Source organism: Triticum dicoccoides, chromosome 4B (assembly GCF_002162155.2).
Source record: "Triticum dicoccoides isolate Atlit2015 ecotype Zavitan chromosome 4B, WEW_v2.0, whole genome shotgun sequence".
Classification (NCBI taxonomy): domain Eukaryota; kingdom Viridiplantae; phylum Streptophyta; class Magnoliopsida; order Poales; family Poaceae; genus Triticum; species Triticum dicoccoides.
The window spans coordinates 394,578,188-394,598,623 of NC_041387.1; the positions used below are offsets into that span (position 1 = coordinate 394,578,188).

The window sequence follows — 20,436 nt, forward strand, 5'->3', positions numbered from 1 at the left end:
TGATACATTTGTGTAGTAAATGAGTATGTTAGCATTTCACCTGGCTTGTAATCAAATTTTATTACTGCTAACGTACCTCAAGTTTATTTGTCGATGAGATCCTGAGTCTTGGTAGTTTTGGAATCCCTATTAGTTGAACATAAGCATTACAAAGTTCCATAGCTATGATCAATTTGTTGACAGACCCTCGTCTTGGTAGAATTTCTCTTGCTGGCAGATGCTTATTTCTTCAGGTTTTGTTGTTCATGTTTGTTTAGCTAATGCTCATGATATCGTTGTTGTCTTTTTTTGTCTCAGGGTCTGGTCGTTCTGATCTCCTACTTCAACAAAGGCTAAGGTGTGTGTGCCTCAAACTCGCAACATGGAGTCAGTGTATATTTGATAAATGATAACCTGGTGTCGTTAGCCCTCAAGTTAAAATATGACCTATTCTCTTACATTGGATGATCAAGAATATATGGAATAACATGCTACTAATAAATCTTGTGATCAACTCTAGTATGTCAACCTAGAGCCACCTAAAATATGGTGCAACTATGATTGTTGCCAAAATTATTCCAATGTGATCACACCACAAGGAACTTTATGTTTAGTTTTGGTTAAGAAGAAAGAAGAAAGATGAAAAAAATAAGAAGAAGAGGAGGAAGAAGAAGTGTATTTTCCCCTATTTTTAGATTACTATGCTCTGTTTTTCAACATTTTCAGTTTTCTTTCATGTCTAAAGAAATCCCTAGTTTTGAAGGGTGTCAATTGCCATTGCCAACTAACCTACCAAATTAATTAAGTGTTGTTGATGTTGTTGAGCACAAGTGCATTGCTTTTTTTGTCATTTTTCTTTCATGTCTAAAAACTTGGCTCTGTTCCAACTATGTCCATTTATCAAAGATGATAGAGTTGAATTAGAGCCAAATTGGATTAGAGCCAAGTTGGAGTAGATATGCATATGGTCCATTTATCAAATATGGTTCTAGCTGTGTTTATAGATATGGTTCTAGATACTAATTGGTCTCTTCTATTGCTTATCAAAGATGCAGGGAGGCTGCCACTGTAGGCTGTGCTCTGCCACACCGGAGTACGACTTGGAAGGTTTCGAGTTCTTCACGATCATACTTGAGAATTCCTCCAGGAGACATGTTTATAAAAGGAGAGATCTCCCTTTCACCCATCTCTTTATCATAACTCTGTTGTTTGCTACATCATTCCTTGACCCACGCTGCAGAGACTGCCTGACACTTTTATGAAGATGTTGAACGGCCATCGGCCAAAGAATGTGAAGCTGCGACAGGCTGGCAGCGGGCTTCGCAGGCTGTGGGACATGGAGGTGGTGTTCAGGTATGACCACATGTACCTGTGTCGTGGCTGGGAGCAGTTCGTCCGTGCCTACGACCTACGGCATGGGTACTTCCTTGTCTTCAGGTACAACGGCAACGCATGCTCATCGTGAAGGTGTTCAACACGACTATGTGCCGCATGCGCTACCAGGACGACGACAATGCTACTACGCTCTGCCTCTTATTCCACTCCATTTGTCTTTGTCTCACACCGATTGTTAAAAAAACTTTGTTGCATTTGGTCAGGCAATGGGAGCAGCAACAGCGACTCTAGCTATAGCAAAAGCATTAGCGACTCTGGCTACAACAAAAGCAGCAGTGAGGATGAGGAGGAACGGAGTGGGGAAGAAGAGGAGCAGAGCGGGGATGACCTCACGGTGGTGGTGGCTGACGATGGCCACGCGATAGTGGTGGCTGACGATGGCCTCACGATGGTGGTGCCTGATGATGACCTAGCGACGATGGTGCCTGAAGATGACCTCGTGATGGTGGTGCTGCCTGACGATGACCACGCGATGGTGGTGGCGCCGGTGATCCCACAGCTGGGGGACTACAGGACCATGCCAATTGTGGTAGAGGAGTACATCCCACTGCCTCACCGCTCTAAGCGCATCAAGATGATGAAGGAGAAGAAGAAGGAGGAGGAGGAGTGAAGATCTTAAGAAAAGCTAGTCTTCTTCTTATTCTAACTTTCATCTTTCCTAATTTGCAGATATGTTGGAAACTTGTTTTGGATATGTATGTATGGATATGTTGTTGGAAAGCATTGTATGTTGGATATGTAGTTGGAAACTTGTATGTTGGATGAAATTATTTTGAAACGTGTGTGTGTGTGTGTCTATATATATATATATATATATATATATATATATATATATATATATCGTGAAATTCTGTCAAATTGAATGAATTTAAGAAAAAAATAGGGGCTACATAGCCACTTTGCCGTCTGCCAGCAGATGGCAAAGCTGACACGTGCAGCTACCTGTGCAACCTGTGGTGCACTGGGCTGGCCTATTTGGCAGCTTTGCCGTTAGCTGGCTGACGGTAAAGACCTTTGCATCTTTGCTGTCCGCCAGCAGACGGCAAAGATGCAAAGGTGTTTGCCGTCTGCCAGCTGACGGCTGAAGGAAATATGCCCTAGAGGCAATAATAAAGTTATTATTTATTTCCTTATTTCATGACAAATGTTTATTATTCATGCTAGAATTGTATTAACCGGAAACTTAGTACATGTGTGAATATATAGACATAACATATTGTCCCTATTATGCCTCTACTAGACTAGCTCGTTAATCAAAGATGGTTATGTTTCCTAACCATAGACATGTGTTGTCATTTGATGAACGTGATCACATCATTAGGAGAATGATGTGATGGACATGACCCATCGGTTAGCTTAGCATTATGATCGTTATAGTCTCATTGCTACTGCTTTCTTCATGACTTATACATGTTCCTCAGACTATGAGATTATGCAACTCCTGAATACCAGAGGAACACTTTGTGTGCTACCAAACATCACAATGTAAAAGGGTGATTAAAAAGGTGCTATAGAGGTGTCTCTGAAGGTGTTTGTTGGGTTGGCATAGATCGAGATTAGGATTCGTCACTCCGTGTTTCGGAGAGGTATCACTGGGCCCTCTTGGTAATGCTCATCACTATAAGCCTTGCAAGCATTGTGTAACTAATGAGTTAGTTACAGGATGAAGAATTACGGAACGAGTAAAGAGACTTGCCAGTAATGAGATTGAACTAGGTATGATGATACCAATGATCGAGTCTCGGGCAAGTAACATACCGATGACAAAGGGAACAACGTATGTTGTTATGCGGTTTGAGTGATAAAGATCTTCGTAGAATATGTAGGAACCAATATGAGCATCCAGGTTCCACTATTGGTGATTGACCGAAGATGAGTCTCGGTCATGTCTACATAGTTCTCGAACCCATAGGGTCCGCACGCTTAACGTTCGATGACGATATGTATTATGAGTTATGTGTTTTTGATGACCGAAGTTTGTTCGGAGTCCCGGATAAGATCACGGGCATGACGAGGAGTCTCTAAATGGTCGAGACATAAATATTGATATATTGGACGGCTATATTCGGACACCGAAAGTGTTCCGGAGAAGTTTCGGATAAAACAGGAGTGCCGGAGGGTTATCGAAACCCCCAGGGGAATTAATGGGCCTCGATGGGCCTTAGTGGAGAGAGAGAAGGGCGGCCAGGGCAGGCCGCGCGCCCCCTCCCCCTTGGGTCCTAATTGGACTAGGAAGGGGGCGCCCCCCTTTCCTTCTCCCTCTCCCTCTCCTTCCTTCCCCCTCTCTCCCTCTTGGTGGAAACCCTACTACGACTTGGAGTCCTAGTAGGATTGCCCTCTTGGGGCGCGCCTACAGGGGACAGTCGGCCTCCCCCTTGCTCCTTTATATACGGGGGCAGGGGGCACCCTAGAACACACAAGTTTCTCTCCCAACCGTGTGCGGTGCCCCCCTCCACAGTTACACACCTCGATCATACCATCGTAGAGCTTAGGCGAAGCCCTGCGCCGGTAGCATCATCATCACCATTGCCACACCGTCGTGCTGACGAAACTCACCCTCGTCCTCAACTGGATAAACAGCACGAGGGACGTCATCGAGCTGAACGTGTGCTGAACGCAGAGGTGTGCTACGTCTTGAGCTTGCGTTGGTTTTCCTTGAAGAGGAAAGGGTGATGCAGCAATAGTAGAGTAAGTATTTCCCTCGGTTTTTCAGAACCAAGGTATCAATCCAATAGGAGGCTCCTCAAAAGTCCCATGCACCTACACAAACAAACAAAGAACTCGCAACCAACGCAATAAAGGGGTTGTCAATCCCTTCATGGCCACTTGCAAAAGTGAGATCTGATAAAGATAGTATGATAAGATAAATATATTTTTGGTATTTTATAATATAGATGCAAAAAGTAAAGATGCAAATAAAAGTAGATTGAAAGCTTATATGATAAAGGATAGACCCGGGGGCCATAGGTTTCACTAGTGGCTTCTCTCAAGATAGCATAAGTATTACGATGGGTGAACAAATTACTGTCAAGCAATTGATAGAAAAGCGAATAATTATGAGATTATCTAGGCATGATCATGTATATAGGCATCATGTCCGCGACAAGTAGACCGACTCCTGCCTGCATCTACTACTATTACTCCACACATCGATCGCTATCCAGCATGCATCTAGAATATTAAGTTCATAAGAACAGAGTAACGCATTAAGAAAGATGACATGATGTAGAGGGATAAACTCATGCAATATGATATAAACCCCATCTTTTTATCCTCGATGGCAACAATACAATACGTGCCTTGCAACCCTTTCTGTCACTGGGTAAGGACACCGCAAGATTGAACCCAAAGCTAAGCACTTCTCCCATGGCAAGAAAGATCAATCTAGTAGGCCAAACCAAACTGATAATTCAAAGAGACTTGCAAAGATAACTCAATCATACATAAAAGAATTCAGAGGAGATTCAAATATTTCTCATAGATAAACTTGATCATAAAACCACAATTCATCGAATCTCCACAAACACACTGCAAAAAGAGTTTACATCGAATAGATCTCCACAAGAGAGGGGGAGAACATTGTATTGAGATCCAAAAATAGAGAAGAAGCCATCTAGCTAATAACTATGGACCCGAAGGTCTGTGGTAAACTACTCACAACTCATCGGAGGGGCTATGGTGTTGATGTAGAAGCCCTCCGTGGTCGATTCCTCCTCCGGCGGAGCGCCAGCGAAGGCTCCAAGATGGGATCTTGCGGATACATAAGGTCACGGCGGTGGAAATTGTTTTTCGTTGGCTCCCCGGATGTTTTCGGGGTACGTCGGTGGCCGCCTGTGGGGCCCAGGAGATAGAGGGGCGCGCCCAGGAGGGGTGGGCGCGCCCTCCTATCTCCTGGCCACCTCGTTTGCTTCTTGACTTGCACTCCAAGTTCTCTGGATCACGTTCGTTCCAAAAATCACGCTCCCGAAGGTTTCATTCCGTTTGGACTCCGTTTGATATTCCTTTTTTTTCGAAATACTGAAATAGGCAAAAAAAACAGCAATACGGGTTGGGCCTCCGGTTAGTAGGTTAGTCCCAAAAATGATATAAATGTGTAAAATAAAGCCCATAAACATCCAAAAGGGGTAATATAATAGCATGGAACAATCAAAAATTATAGATATGTTGGAGACGTATCAAGGTGCCGTACGTTCGGTACTTTGGTCGGTTGGATCGCGAAGATGTTCGACTACATCAACCGTGTTATTGAAACGCTTCCGCTTTCGGTCTACAAGGGTATGTGGACACACTCTCTCCTCTCATTGCTATGCATCACCTAGATAGATTTGCGTGATCGTAGGAAATTTTCTATAATTACCGCGTTCCCCAACAGTGGCATCCGAGCCAGGTATATGCGTAGATGTTATATGCACGAGTAGAACACAAAGAGTTGTGGGTGATAATAGTCATACTGCTTACCACCAACGTCTTACTTTGATTTGGCGGTATTGTTGGATGAAGCGGCCCGGACCGACATTACATGACCGCATTCATGAGACTGGTTCTACCGACGTGCTTTTGCACAAAGGTGGCTGGCGGGTGTCTGTTTCTCCAACTTTAGTTGAATCGAGTTTGACTACGGCCGGTCCTTGTTGAAGGTTAAAACAACACACTTGACGAAAAATCTTTGTGATTTTGAAGGGGATGTAAGAACGGTTCTTGCTAGAAGCCCGTAGCAGCCACGTAAAACTTGCAACAACAAAGTAGAGGACGTCTAACTTGTTTTTGCAGGGCTTGCTGTGATGTGATATGGTCAAGGCATGATGTGATATAAATTGTTGTATGAGATGATCATGTTTTGTAACAAAGTTATCGGCAACTAGCAGGAGCCATATGGTTGTCGCTTTATTGTATGCAATGCAATCATCATGTAATTGTTTTACTTTATCACTAAGTGGTAGCAATAGTCGTAGTAACAATAGTTGGCAAGACGACAACGATGCTATGATGGAGATCAAGGTGTCGCGCCGGTGAAGATGGAGATCATGACGATGCTTCGGTGATGGAGATCATGAGCACAAGATGATGATGTCCATATCATGTCACATATTTTGATTGCATGTGATGTTTATCTTTTATGCATCTTATTTTGGTTAGTATGATGGTAGCATTATAAGATGATCCCTTACTAAATTTCAAGGTACAAGTGTTCTCCCTGAGTATGCACCGTTGCTATAGTTCGTCATGCCGAGACACCCGTGATGATCGGGTGTGATAAGCTCTATGTTCACATACAACGGGTGCAAGCCAGTTTTGCACACGCAGAATACTCGGGTTAAACTTGACGAGCCTAGGATATGCATATATGGCCTCAAAACACTGAGGCCAAAAGGTCGAATGTGAATCATATAGTAGATATGATCAACATAGTGATGTTCACCATTGAAAACTACTCCATCTGACGTGATGATGGGACATGGTTTAGTTGATTTGGATCATGTGATCATTTAGATGACTAGAGGGATGCTATCTAAGTGGGAATTCTTAAGTAATATGATTAATTGAACTTTAATTTATCATGAACTTAGTCTTGATAGTTATTTTGCATGTCTATGTTATTGTAGATCAATGGCCCATGCTACCGTTCCTTTGAATTTTAATGTGTTCCTAGAGAAAGATAAGTTGAAAGATGATGGCAGCAACTACACGGACTGGGTCCGTAACTTGAGGATTATCCTCATTGCTACACAGAAGAATTACGTCCTGGAAGCACCGTTGGGTGCTAGGCCTGCTGCAGATGCTACTGATGACGTTAAGAACATCTGGCAGAGCAAAGCTGATGACTACTCGATAGTTCAATGTGCCATGCTTTATGTCTTAGAATCGGGACTTCAAAGACGTTTTGAATGTCATGGAGCATATGAGATGTTCCAAGAGTTGAAGTTAATATTTCAAGCAAATGCCCGAGTTGAGAGATATGAAGTCTCCAACAACTTCTACAGCTACAAAATGGAGGAGAATAGTTCTATTAGTGAACACACACTCAGAATGTCTGGGTACCATAACCACTTGACTCAGCTAGGAGTTAATCTTCCCGATGATAGTATCATTGACAGAGTTCTTCAATCACAGCCACCAAGCTATAAAGGCTTCGTGATGAACTATAATATGCAATGGATGAACAAGACTATTCCCGAGCTCTTCGTGATGCTGAAGGCTCCGGAGCTAGAAATCAATAAGGAGCATAAAGTGTTGGTGGTCAATAAGACCACTAGTTTCAAGAAAAGGGGCAAACGGTAGAAGGGGAACTTCAAGAAGAATGGCAAGAAAGTTGCTTCTCAAGAGAAGAAACCCAAGTCTGGACCTAAGCCTGAAACTGAGTGCTTCTACTGCAAAGGGACTGGTCATTGGGGCGCGCCTACAGGGGCCGGTCGGCCTCCCCCTTGCTCCTTTATATACGAGGGCAGGGGGGCACCCTAGAACACACAAGTTTCTCTCCCAACCGTGTGTGGTGCCCCCCTCCAAAGTTACACACCTCGATCATACCATCATAGAGCTTAGGCGAAGCCCTACGCCGGTAGCATCATCATCACTGTCGCCACGCCGTCATGCTGAGGAAACTCACCCTCGTCCTCAATTGGATCAAGAGCACGAGGGACATCATCGATCTGAACGTGTGCTAAACATGAAGGTGTCGTATGTTCGGTACTTTGATCGGTTGGATCACGAAGATGTTCGACTACATCAACGGCGTTATTGAAATGCTTCCGCTTTCGGTCTACGAGGGTATGTGGACACACTCTCCCCTCTCGTTGCTATGCATCACCTAGATAGATCTTGCGATATCGTAGGAATTTTTTTGAAATTACTGTGTTCCCCAACAACGGCAAAGCACGCCGTTAACCTCTTAACGGGCCTAAGATGCCACGTGCGCCGTCCAAAATCTTTGCCGTCTGCCAGCAAACGGCAAAGGCCTTTGCATCTTTGTCGCCTGCCATCAGACGGCAAAGAGGCCTTTGTCGTAGCTTATTCGGCCGGACCTGTTGCCGTCTGCTGGCTGATGGCAAAGGCCTTTGCCGTCCGCCAGGCATGCCTTTGCCGTAAGCCATGGCAGACGGCAAAGTGCCTGATTCCAATAGTATGTAGAAGCATATGTCCCTCTCTCATAATAATTTTCAGTAGCATCGTGAATGAATTCAACAATATGACCAGCACATAAATCATTCTTTTCATGATCTACAAGCATACAAAATTTTACTACTCTCCACATAAGCAAAGTTCTTCTCATTCATAGTAGTGGGAGCAAACTCAACAAAATAACTATCATGTGAGGCATAATCCAATTGAAAATTAAAATCATGATGACAAGTTTCATGGTTATCATTATTCTTTATAGCATACATGTCATCACAATAATCATCACAGATAGAAACTTTGTTCTCATAATCAATTGGAACCTCTTCCGAAATAGTGGATTCATCACTAAATAAAGACATGACCTCTCCAAATCCAGTTTTATCAATATAATCATCATAAATAGGAGGCATGCTTTCATCATAATAAATTTTCTCATCAAAACTTGCGGTACTAAAAATATCATCTTCATCAAATATAGCATCCCCAAGCTTATGGCTTTGCATATCATTAGCATCATGAATATTCAAGGAATTTGTACTAACAACATTGCAATCATGCTCATCATTTAAGGATTTTATGCCAAACATTTTATTAACTTCTTCTTCTAACACTTGAGCACAATTTTCCTTTCCTTCATTTTCAGGAAAGACATAAAAAAGATGAAGCATATGAGGCAACCTCAATTCCATTTTTTTGTAGTTTTCTTTTATAGACTAAACTAGTGATAAAACAAGAAACTAAAAGATTGAATTGCAAGATCTAAAGATATACCTTCAAGAACTAACCTCCCCGGCAATGGCGCTAGAAAAGATCTTGATGTCTACTATGCAACCTTCTTCTTGTAGACTCGTGTTGGGCCTCCAAGCGCAGAGTTATGTAGGATAATAGCAAATTTCCGTCAAGTGGATGATCTAAGGTTTATCAATCCGTGGGAGGCATGGGATGAAGATTGTCTCTCTCAAAAAACCTTGCAACCAAATAACAAAGAGTCTCTTGTGTCCCCAACACACCCAATACAATGGTAAATTGTATAGGTGCACTAGTTCGGTGAAGAGATGGTGATACAAGTGTAGTATGGATGGTAGATATAGGTTTTTGTAATATGAAAATATAAAAACAGCAAGGTAGCAAGTAACGAAAGTGAGCAAAAACGGTATTGCAATGCTTGGAAACAAGGCCCAGGGTTCATACTTTCACTAGTGCAAGTTCTCTCAACAATGATAACATAATTAAATCATATGGCAATCCCTCAATGTGCGACAAAAGTCACTCCAAAGTTCCTATCGCGGAGAACAATTGATGAAATTGCTTGTAGGGTACGAAACCACCTCAAAGTTATTCTTTCTGATCAATCCATTGAGCTATTCCTATAAGTGTCACAAATAGCTCTAGAGTTCGTAGTAAAATAACATCATATGACACACATCAATCAACCCTAATGTCACCTATGTAGTCCAATGTCACCACAAGTATCCCTGGGTCAATTATACGATATGCATCAACCGACTACAGATTCATAATATTCAATCCAACATAAAGAACCTCAAAGAGTGCACCAAGATTTCTACCAGAGAAACAAGGACGAAAACGTGCATGAACTCCTATGCATAGATTAGCCCAATGTCACCTTGGGAATCCGCGTGTTGAGTGCCAAAACATACATCAAGTGAATCAATAGAACACTCCATTGTCACCACAGGTATCCCACGCAAGACATACATCAATTGTTCTCAAATCCATAAAAGTATTCAATCCGATAATAGTGAAACCTCAAAGGTAAAACTCAATTCATCACAAGAAGGTAGAGGGGGAGAAACACCATATGATCCAACTATAGTAACAAAGCTCGCGGTACATCAAGATCGTGCCAAATCAAGAACATGAGAGAGAGAGAGAGAGAGATCAAACACATAGCTACTGGTACATACCCTCAGCCCCGAGGGTGAACTACTCCCTCCTCGTCATGGAGATCACCGGGATGATGAAGATGGTCACCGGTGATGGTTCCCCCCTCCGGCAGGGTGCTGCAATGGGCTCTCGATTGGTTTTTCATGGCTATAGAGGCTTGCGGCGGCGGAACTCCCAATCTAGGTTTATTTATGGATTTCTATATTTGTAGGTATTTTTGGCGTAGGGAACAATTCAAGGGGTCCAGAAGGCGATGACAAGGTAGGGGGCGTGCCCCAGGGGGGCGTCCTCCACCCTTGTGGATGCCTCGTGGCTCCACTGGTCCATCTCCGATACTCCGTGGGCTTCTTTTGGTCCATAAAAAATTGTCATAAAGTTTTAGCTCGTTTGGACTCCGTTTGGTATTCCTTTTCTGTAAAACTCAAAAACAAGGAAAAATAAAAACTGGCAATGGCTCTAGGTTAATAGGTTAGTCCCAAAAATAATATAAAATAGCATATAAATGCATATAAAACATCCAAGACGGATAATATAATAGCATGGTACAATAAAAAATTATAGATACGTTGGTGACGTATCAAAGTGTCAAGGGATGATGGAACGCAGACTCAACACCAATCTCTCCATGATCACGGAATTTACCCATGACCACAAGCTGGACGCCAAGAATATTGGGGAGGCCATCTTCAAGCTTCATGAGAAAATCGAGCATCTCCAAGCCAAGATCTCTTACCTACAAAAGCAAAACTGTGAGTATGAATACATATTTAAGAGGATGAGTTTGGCTACAGATTTGAGGATTGCGGAGACTCATTCATCTTTCTACGATGGTGAACCTATGCCTTGTAAGATGGAGGACAAGCCCACAACATCATCATCAACCTCATCACCACCTCCGAAGAAGGAGAATTGAGTACATGGGTATGGGAACTCCCCTTGGCTTGTGCCAAGCTCGAGGGAGGTGTCCCGGTATCGTATCACCATTACATCTTTACCTTTATCATTTTTCTTAGTTCGATCATTTTGGTTATATATTTATCTAGTAGAATAAAAGTTTTAGTATGATCTAGTCTTTGAGTTTTGCTTTGTGATATATCTATGTAATTGAGTCCGTGAGTTATATAATAAAGAGTAGTTTTGAGTTGAGGGCTTTGCTTTCTTACTTTGATCTTGAGGAAAAGAAAAACAATAAAAGAAGTAAAAAAGATTATATAATGATCTTATGGAGAGTGATGACTTCACACATAAGAAGTATGATGAATACAATTTGTTGGGAGTTGACAAACATAGTTTTGGTCATTGTTGCAATTAATAGGAAGTAATAAAGAAAGAGAGGTTTCACATATAAATATACTATCTTGGACATCTTTTGTGATTGTTGGCACTCATTAAAGCTAAAAGGTTGACGTTGGACAAGGAAGACAACATAATGGGTTATGTTTTCTTATATCCGAATAGAAGTTATACTGTCATGGATCCTCCAACATGTTGAGCTTGCTTTCCCTCCTATGCTAGCCAAATATTTTGCACCAAGTAGAGATACTACTTGTGCATCCAAACATCCCTTAAACCAGTTTTGCCATGAGAGTCCACCATATCTACCTATGGATTGAGTAAGATCCTTCAAGTAAGTTGTCATCGGTGCAAGCAATAAAAATTGCTCTCTAAATATGTATGGTCTTTTATGTGAAGAAAATAAGCTTTATACGATCTTGTGATATGGAAGAAATAAAAGCGACGGCCTACATAATAAAGTTCTTTATCACAAGAGGCAATATAAAGTGACATTCTTTTGCATTAAGATTTTGTGCATCCAACCATAAAAGCGCATGACAACCTCTACTTCCCTCCGCGAAGGGCCTATCTTTTACTTTTACTTTCTACCTCTATACAAGAGTCATGGTGATCTTCACCTTTCTTTTTTACACTTTTTCTTTTTGGTAAGCACTATATGTTGGGGAAAGATCCATATATATATATATATATATATATATATATATATATATCCACTCGGATGTAGGTTATCATAAAGTATTATTGTTGACATTACCCTTGAGGTAAAAGGTTGGGAGGCGAAACTATAAGCCCCTATCTTTCTCTGTGTCCGATTGAGGCTTTGATCAAATAAGTATCACGTGAGTGTTAGCAATTGTGAAAGACTAAAAGATGGTTGAGTATGTGGACTTGCTATACAAAAGCTCTTACATTGACTCTTTCTGATATTACGATAAATCACAATTGCTTCAATGACTCAGATCATAGTTTGTTGGTTTTCAATAAAGTTTCTGATTCATACTTTACCTTGTGAACGAATTGTCACTTTAGCATAAGAATTTATATGTCAATATATGTCGTTGTTCTAAAGATGATCATGATGCCCTCATGTCCGTATTTTATTTTATCGACACCTCCATCTCTAAACATGTGGACATATTTTTCGATTTCGGCTTTCGCTTGAGGACAAGCAATGTTTAAGCTTGGGGGAGTTGATACGTCCATTTTGCATCATGATTTTATGTTGATATTTATTGCATTATGCGTTCTTATTACATACTATGGTACACTACTTATGCCTTTGCTCTCTTATTTTACAAGATTTACATGAAGAGGGAGAATGCCGGCAGCTGGAATTCTGGACTGGAAAGGAGCAAATCTAAGAGACCTATTCTGCACAACTCCAAAAGTCCTGAAAATTTACGAAGAAATTATTTCGGAATACGTAAAAAATATTGGGCGAAAAAATACCATAGGGGGACCCACCAGATGGCCACAAGCCTGGGGGCGCGCCCTACCCCCCTGGGCGCACCCCTAGGGCTTGTGGGCCCCTTGGCAGGTCTCTGGTGCCCATCTTCTGCTATATGGAGGCTTTTGACCTGGACAACATCATAAGGAAGCTTTCAGGACGAAGCGCCACCGTCTCGAGGCGGAACCTAGGTAGAAGTAATCTAGGGCTCCGGTGGAGCTGTTCTGTCGGGGAAACCTCCCTCCCGGAGGGGAAAATCGAATCCATCATCATCACCAATGATCCTCTCATCGAGAGGGGGTCAATCTCCATCAACATCTTTACCAGCACCATCTCCTCTCAAACCCTAGTTGATCTCTTGTATCCGATCTTTGTCTCAAAACCTCAGATTGGTACCTGTGGGTTGCTAGTAGTGTTGATTACTCCTTGTAATTGATGCTAGTTGGTTTATCAAGTGGAAGATCATATGTTCAGATCCTTAATGATATTTAATACCCCTCCCATCATGAACATGAATATGCTTTGTGAGTAGTTACATTTGTTCCTGAGGACATGGGAGAAGTCTAGTTATAAGTAATCATGTGAATTTGGTATTCGTTCGATATTTTGATGAGATGTATGTTGTCTTTCCTCTAGTGGTCTTATGTGAACGTCGACTACATGACACTTCACCATGATTTGGGCCTAGGGGAAGGCATTGGGAAGTAATAAGTAGATGATGGGTTGCTAGAGAGACATAAGCTTAAACCCTAGTTTATGCGTTGCTTCGTAAGGGGCTGATTTGGATCCACATGTTTCATGTTATGGTTAGATTTATCTTAATTCTTCTTTTGTAGTTGCGGATGCTTACGAGAGGGGTTAATCATAAGTGGGAGGATTGTCCAAGTAAGGACAACACCCAAGCACTAGTCCACCCAGATATCAAATTATCAAAGTAACTAACATGAATCATATGAGCATGATGAAAACTAACTTGACCGTAATTCCCATGTGTCCTCGGGAGTGCTTTGCTTTATATAAGAGTTTGTCCTGGCTTATCCTTTGGTACAAAAAGGATTGGGCCACCTTTCTGCACTTTAGTTACACTTGTTACTTGTTACTCGTTACGAATTATCTTATCACAAAATTATCTATTACCGATAATTTCAGTGCTTGCAGAGAATACCTTGCTGAAACTGCTTGTCATTTCCTTCTGCTCCTCGTTGGGTTTGACACTCTTAGTTTTCGAAAGGACTACGATAGATCCCCCATACTTGTGGGTCATCAAAGTGGAACGGAGAGAAAGGGTCACCCTGTCTAACCCCACATAGGTAGGGAAGTAAGAACTGATCTTGCCGTTGATGTTGACTGCGGTCTGACCGGAGCAGACCATCTGCATGACCCGGGTAACCCAACGGTCATCAAACCTCTTCTGGAGCAGGACTTCCCAAAGGAATGTCCAGCTGACCATGTCATAGGCTTTGTGGAAGTCGATTTTCAGGAAGACGGGCTTTTGGTGTTTGGTACGGACCTCATGAAGTACTTCATGAAAGACTAGGACCGCATCTAGGATATACATGCCTGCGAACGTATCCGGATGGCCCCTCATATATCGTTCCCTGCATCCACATATCTCAAATCTGGACTCTCAAACCCATGCACGTCGACCATACACGCAAATGTTGCACGTAAATAACAAATGTTAGTACCAAAAATACATAGTGTGTACACAAAATTTATTTGAAGTGCACAACTCAAACATCAGCTCTTTTGTTTCCATTGTGGGTCCACATATGCTCCACAAGATCACTGAGTAGCTGCGCATGCACATGATGATCTCGAAGATTCTGATGCACCTGTAGAAAGTTCATAAGCTGAGCTGCATCTTGATCTTCCGAGATTTGAACTTGTTCTCCAGACGCTTCAAAATCATTGGTTTGGGCAACACCATCACCCTCATCCTCGACAATCATATTGTGCAAGATAACACAACATGTCATGAGCTGCCACAAAGTTTTTGATTCCCACATCATTGCAGCTCCACGAACAGTTCCCCAACAAGCTTGAAGTACTCCGAATGCCCTCTCCACATCCTTCCTAGTTATTTCTTGCATTATTGCAAAGTGTCTTTCTTTGTTACCGTGTGGTTCGGATATGGTCTTCACAAACGTCGTCCACTGAGGATAGATGCCACGGCAAGATAGTAACCCATGCCGTACTCATGATCACTGACTGTGTAGTTGGACAGCGGCGATTCCCCATTATAAAGCCTCCTGAACAAGGGAGATCGTTCAAGCAAGTTGATGTCATTGTTAGAACCCGACATTCCAAAGAAAGCATGCCAAATCCACAAGTCATGTGATGTCACTTCCTCTAGTATGATGGTGGCCTCTTTGGTGTGACCTTGATACATTCTCCACAAACCTTTGGGGCAGTACTTCCATTGGTAATGCATGCAATCAATTGATGCTGGAAACCCTCTGGCCTCTCCAATAGCCAATAACTTTTCTGTGTCCTGCACATTTGGTTCCCTTAGATACTCTGCTCCAAACAACTGCACGACGACGCGGGCAAACTTGACAGTAGTCTTTAGGCCCCATCCTAACCATCTCACCAATGACATCTGCGACAATACCAAGTGCAAGCATCCTCAGAGCAGCCATGCACTTATGCTTAGCAGAGAAAGAAAGTTGGCCACGACAATCCCTTGTGAGCTTGAAGTGGTCACCGTGTGCCCCCACTCCCTCCACAACTTGCAAAAGCAATGGTTCCACATGCAAAAACGACAATGAAACCATGGATCATCCTGGAAAGTTGGGTTCAGAGCAAAGTAGTCTTTCTACAGTAGCCGTGCTCCGGACACCCTATCCCGATTGGTCACTCTTCCCCCTTTGATTGAGCCCTTGAAGTTGAGAATATGCTCGACTTGCCGGTCCATTTCCTCTTGCATGCTCGTGAACATGATCACGTCCACTTCTTCGTTCCAATCAGAGGAATCGAAGAACTCATCTTGAATCATTTGATCAAGGTCCGTCGGTCTATACTCCTCGTTGGGCAAAGCATCGGAATTCATCATTTTAACTAAAAAACACACAAAACTAGTGCGGACAATGTGTCAAACACATAGAGTGCAAGGGGGAGCCCGGGAGTTGCCGGACGTACCATGGTAGAGTCCGGGCCGGCGACGACGTCCCAAGCGGCGGGGACGGGAGAGAGGAGTGTTTTGCCGGTGCTGGCGGCACAGAGGCTCGAAACGGCTGCAGAGCGCGCGCGACGGACGTCGCGGAGGAGGAATAAGAGAGGAGAGAGCAAATGGGTCTGGTAGGTCACAGTGTTGGATTTGGTGTAATTTGCGGTGGAGTAGGGCTCTCGGGTCCGACGTGACGGACGCGCTCGGACGCCTCCATATCTGCCCCATATTTAGGTTGGATATGAGTGGTGCCAGTCAGTCCGGGCCTTTGAGGCCCGCCTAAGGCGCCCGTCTGGATCAGTATTTTGTGATCAATCAGTGATTGGCCGTCCACCAGAGTCGTTTGAGACGCGGGGCTGTATATGCTCCTAGTTCACGTTTCACAGCTTGCCTCTCTCTGGCATGGTCGTGGTTTAAGAGACCACGCCTTGGCAGCGGCAACTCACGCACGCACCACTTGGGAACCACATGTGCACGCGCACTGCCCTTGGGATCCACATGTAACACACAAAGTACCAATTGGTGTATCTGGTCTGGCATACTGTATTACATAACACATTGCGGTAATGTAGTTATGTACGTAGATGGACACATAATGTGTCCTTATTTGAGATTAACCCTAGTCTGCCGCACTTTTTACCGAGCTGTGATCAGCCCTGCGATGAGGTGCTGTAGCTGACACAGGGAAGTTGGATAGGGTGCCACGCTGGCGTACCACGCAGGCAGGGTTGACAACTAGTACAAACTAGAATAGGTGCCACGCAGGCAGGGGTTGACGGGAATACACATCACAGGTCGGATGCAACACAGATCAAATGCAGTGAAGTAAATAATGCAGCAAGCAATCACAGCTCGGCATGCAGTTCAAATGCTGAATGGAACCATAAATCTCGCACACTCAAGTCACACTTCCGGTACAAGTGCTCCATCCAAGGGGAGATCATCATAATAAAAACAGAAGTAACCGATAGTCTTTCCTCAGCATTACCATGACTCACCAACTGATCTGATGCGCCCAGAAACGCGGTAAGCTTCTTTGCACCAAGATGACACGGGGACGGGACGGGACGGGACGGACCGTTCCACAACTTGAATTCAGCACTACACCTGGCCTAACCTGCCACAGGGATCAAAGGAGGTTTTGACACAAGAACGTCGTTAGTACTTGTATGTACTTATGTTTGAGGCTAGAGCAACGCTATAGTAAACTGACTGAGCATACCTAGGCTAGATAGGAGACTGCTAGCTGCTTCATGTTCCTCCAGTTCAACCTATGAATGTCTGCCTGGTGTCCCCCACCAAGTGGTAGTCCCCAGGCGATGGCTGGTATGGGCGTGCATTAGCGCTCTCAGCCAAGTTGATGCCATTAGACCACTCGCCTTCAAAGACGAGCAATATTAGTGAGACAAATCTGGATTTCGAAACATAATGTACGACGTAGCATTGTTATTTGTATTATTCCCACTAGACTTATTATTGCTACCAGACCTCAAGGATAAACCAAACAACTAAAATTATACACACACATGAGGAAATGGTTGTTCTAACTAATACATTCTTCTCAACTGCAAGCGTATATACTATCGGTTGTAGAGTACAGTGGTAAAGTCTGGTTCTCACCCATTCATAATAAGAGGGCCGGGTAATTCCCCTAGTCAAGATAACTAGGAGCACCTCAGCATGAATTATACACAAATAAAAGTAGTTGTACAAGTAAGTCGATATTATTGGTACGGTAACCGTGTTCATCATTTTTTGGGACCCGAGACAAATAGTAGTTGACACTATGGCCTTAAGCAGTCCATTTTTTGGGACCCAAGACAAATATTATTGGTATGATCCTCAAGTAGTCCACGCATCAAATTTTTTAATATATATCAGATGAATGCTGAACAGGTAGAGAAGCCATGCTTGTGCAGAAAAATGCAGATGCAGTAGAGTTAGAAATGGTCGTGTAGAGGCATGAAACAAACACAGTATCAATCAGAAAAGAGGTATAGTATTTTTGAAGCAACACATGTAACAATTGTGAATACTAGTAAAAGGTAATTTAGGAGGGCAAATGTTAAAAGATGATGGGCAGCAAAGCATTTACCTGAGGAGGAGAGCGCCCGTGGCAGCTCCCAAGCCCGAACGAAGCGGCTGGCCAGGCGGATGCTCGGAGGCGCAACAAGACCATACACCTGGCACTCCACCACCTTGCGAGCACGCATGTCAACACCAAAGAGGTGCTCCTCGAGGAAGAAGTAGACCACATCGGGGTTCTTGGGGTGAATGAGCGCGACGATGGGGATCTTCTCCGGCAGCCCGGCCGCCTTGTAGCTCTCATCGGCCCAGATCTCTGTAAAGCTCGCCTGTTGCTCCAGCGTCCACTCCCTGGAGTTTGGATCGCCCAGCGTCCACACGCTTACCGTGGGAGTGGGAGTGTGAGTGCCGCCGACACCAGCACCAGCACGCTTGCCCATGTACATGTCGACGAAACGCAGCTTGCCGCCGCTCACCCCCACGTAACGGAACTTGTCGGCGACACCCCAACCTTCCCTGCACTCCAGGACCCTTCCCGGCGGGAACGGAACGAAGCCCAGGACCGGCTCGTCGGCGAAGGGGTCGCAGGTGATGACGCCCCATGAGAGGTCCACCCACCAGAGCCTCCCGTGATGCGAAACCACGCAGATGGGAGCCAGCGGGCGTGGCGGGAGCGGGTAATGGACGGTCTTCTCGATCCACTCCCCAACCTCTGTGTGGAGAAGCAGAGGAGCGTGGCTTCGTCCAGGCCGATGATGGGCTGGAGCTCCGCGACCATGTAGTGGCCGCCGCCCCTGGGGGAGACGAGAAGGCCGAGGAGGGCCTGGTGCATGATGGTGGCCTCAGGGTAGGGGAGGTGGAACGCCGAGCCGGTGGTGGCGTCGAGCACGAAGTAGCGAGAAGTAGCGAATTTCCAGGAGAGTTCCTGGAGGCCGGGGCGACGGATGACCTCACGGGTCGGGGCGCAGTGCAGGTTGGCCTGGAGGAGGAGAAGGCCGGAGGGGTCGGCGGCGAGGACGAAGGGGAAGTTGCGGGGCGTAGGGGGGTCCGGGAAGACACGCGGGGAGACGGTGAGGATCGAGACGCGCGGCGGCGCCGCCAGCTCGACGGAGACGTCGCCGGCGTCCGCCAGTGCGGAGACGCGCGGGATGCTGCCTAGGATGACCCACGGCGAGGAGGGCGGCTGCGCGGAGGACGACGAGGACGGATGCGGCTGCGCCATCGATCTGGGCTCGCAACGAAGCGAAGGAAGGAGAGTGGGAAAGGCGGAGCCGCGTGGTGTGGGTGGCGTGGTGCAGAAGAAGGCGCAGAGCAGAGCTGAGCGAGCCGGCGGGAAACAGGGGAGTGGCAGCCTTTCTAGTTTGAACGTCTCGTCTCCTCTCTCTATCTCTCTCATGCTATTTCTTGTCGCTTTCCACAGATGCTTTCCACAGGACCATTTTTCTTAGAGATCATTCAAAGTCATAGAACTTACCTCACATGTTCACTTTGATGCTAGAATTTTAAAAATATGGTTTTGTGGTGACCTAACTTGTCTCAAGCGTACAAATACAGAAAACGCCTTCGTATTTTTTATTTGTGGAGGAAAAAAACCAACCAATACTACACTGCACATATATGCAAAAATTAACAACACAATAAAAAAAACAGGTCCACCAGGAGTCGTAGCACAAATTACTGCAGCCACCACACCATCCAGTATGCAATGTTTATTATGGGTAAGAAACTTATATTTACTCAAAGGAAACACTTTTCTTAAGATATTTGTAAAACGTAAGTAATAAAGTTATGTTCAAATTTTTTTGTGTTAAAAATATTATACATATATGATGTTTAGTAAAGAAAAACTTTTAAATATAAACCAATGTATTATATATAAGTAATAATTTTTTTAAGATATTTAAGAACATAAGGAATAAAATTATGTTCAAATATTTGTGTCTTAAAAATATTATACGCGGGAATGATGATTAGTAAATAAAAATATTTATATATAAACATGCGTATTATGTAAAAATATTTAATTAATACAGATAGAAAATGTTTAATAAATGAATATTTTTAATGGATCCAAAAAAGATATACACTTGTGTCTTATATT

The 20,436-nt window shown here is 43.9% G+C and overlaps 1 pseudogene; it reads right to left on the reverse strand.

The window, feature by feature from the left end:
* Window positions 1-17,168: 17,168 nt before the first annotated feature.
* On the reverse strand, window positions 17,169-19,660 carry LOC119293662 (annotated as a pseudogene).
* Between the last annotated feature and the right edge of the window lie 776 nt (window positions 19,661-20,436).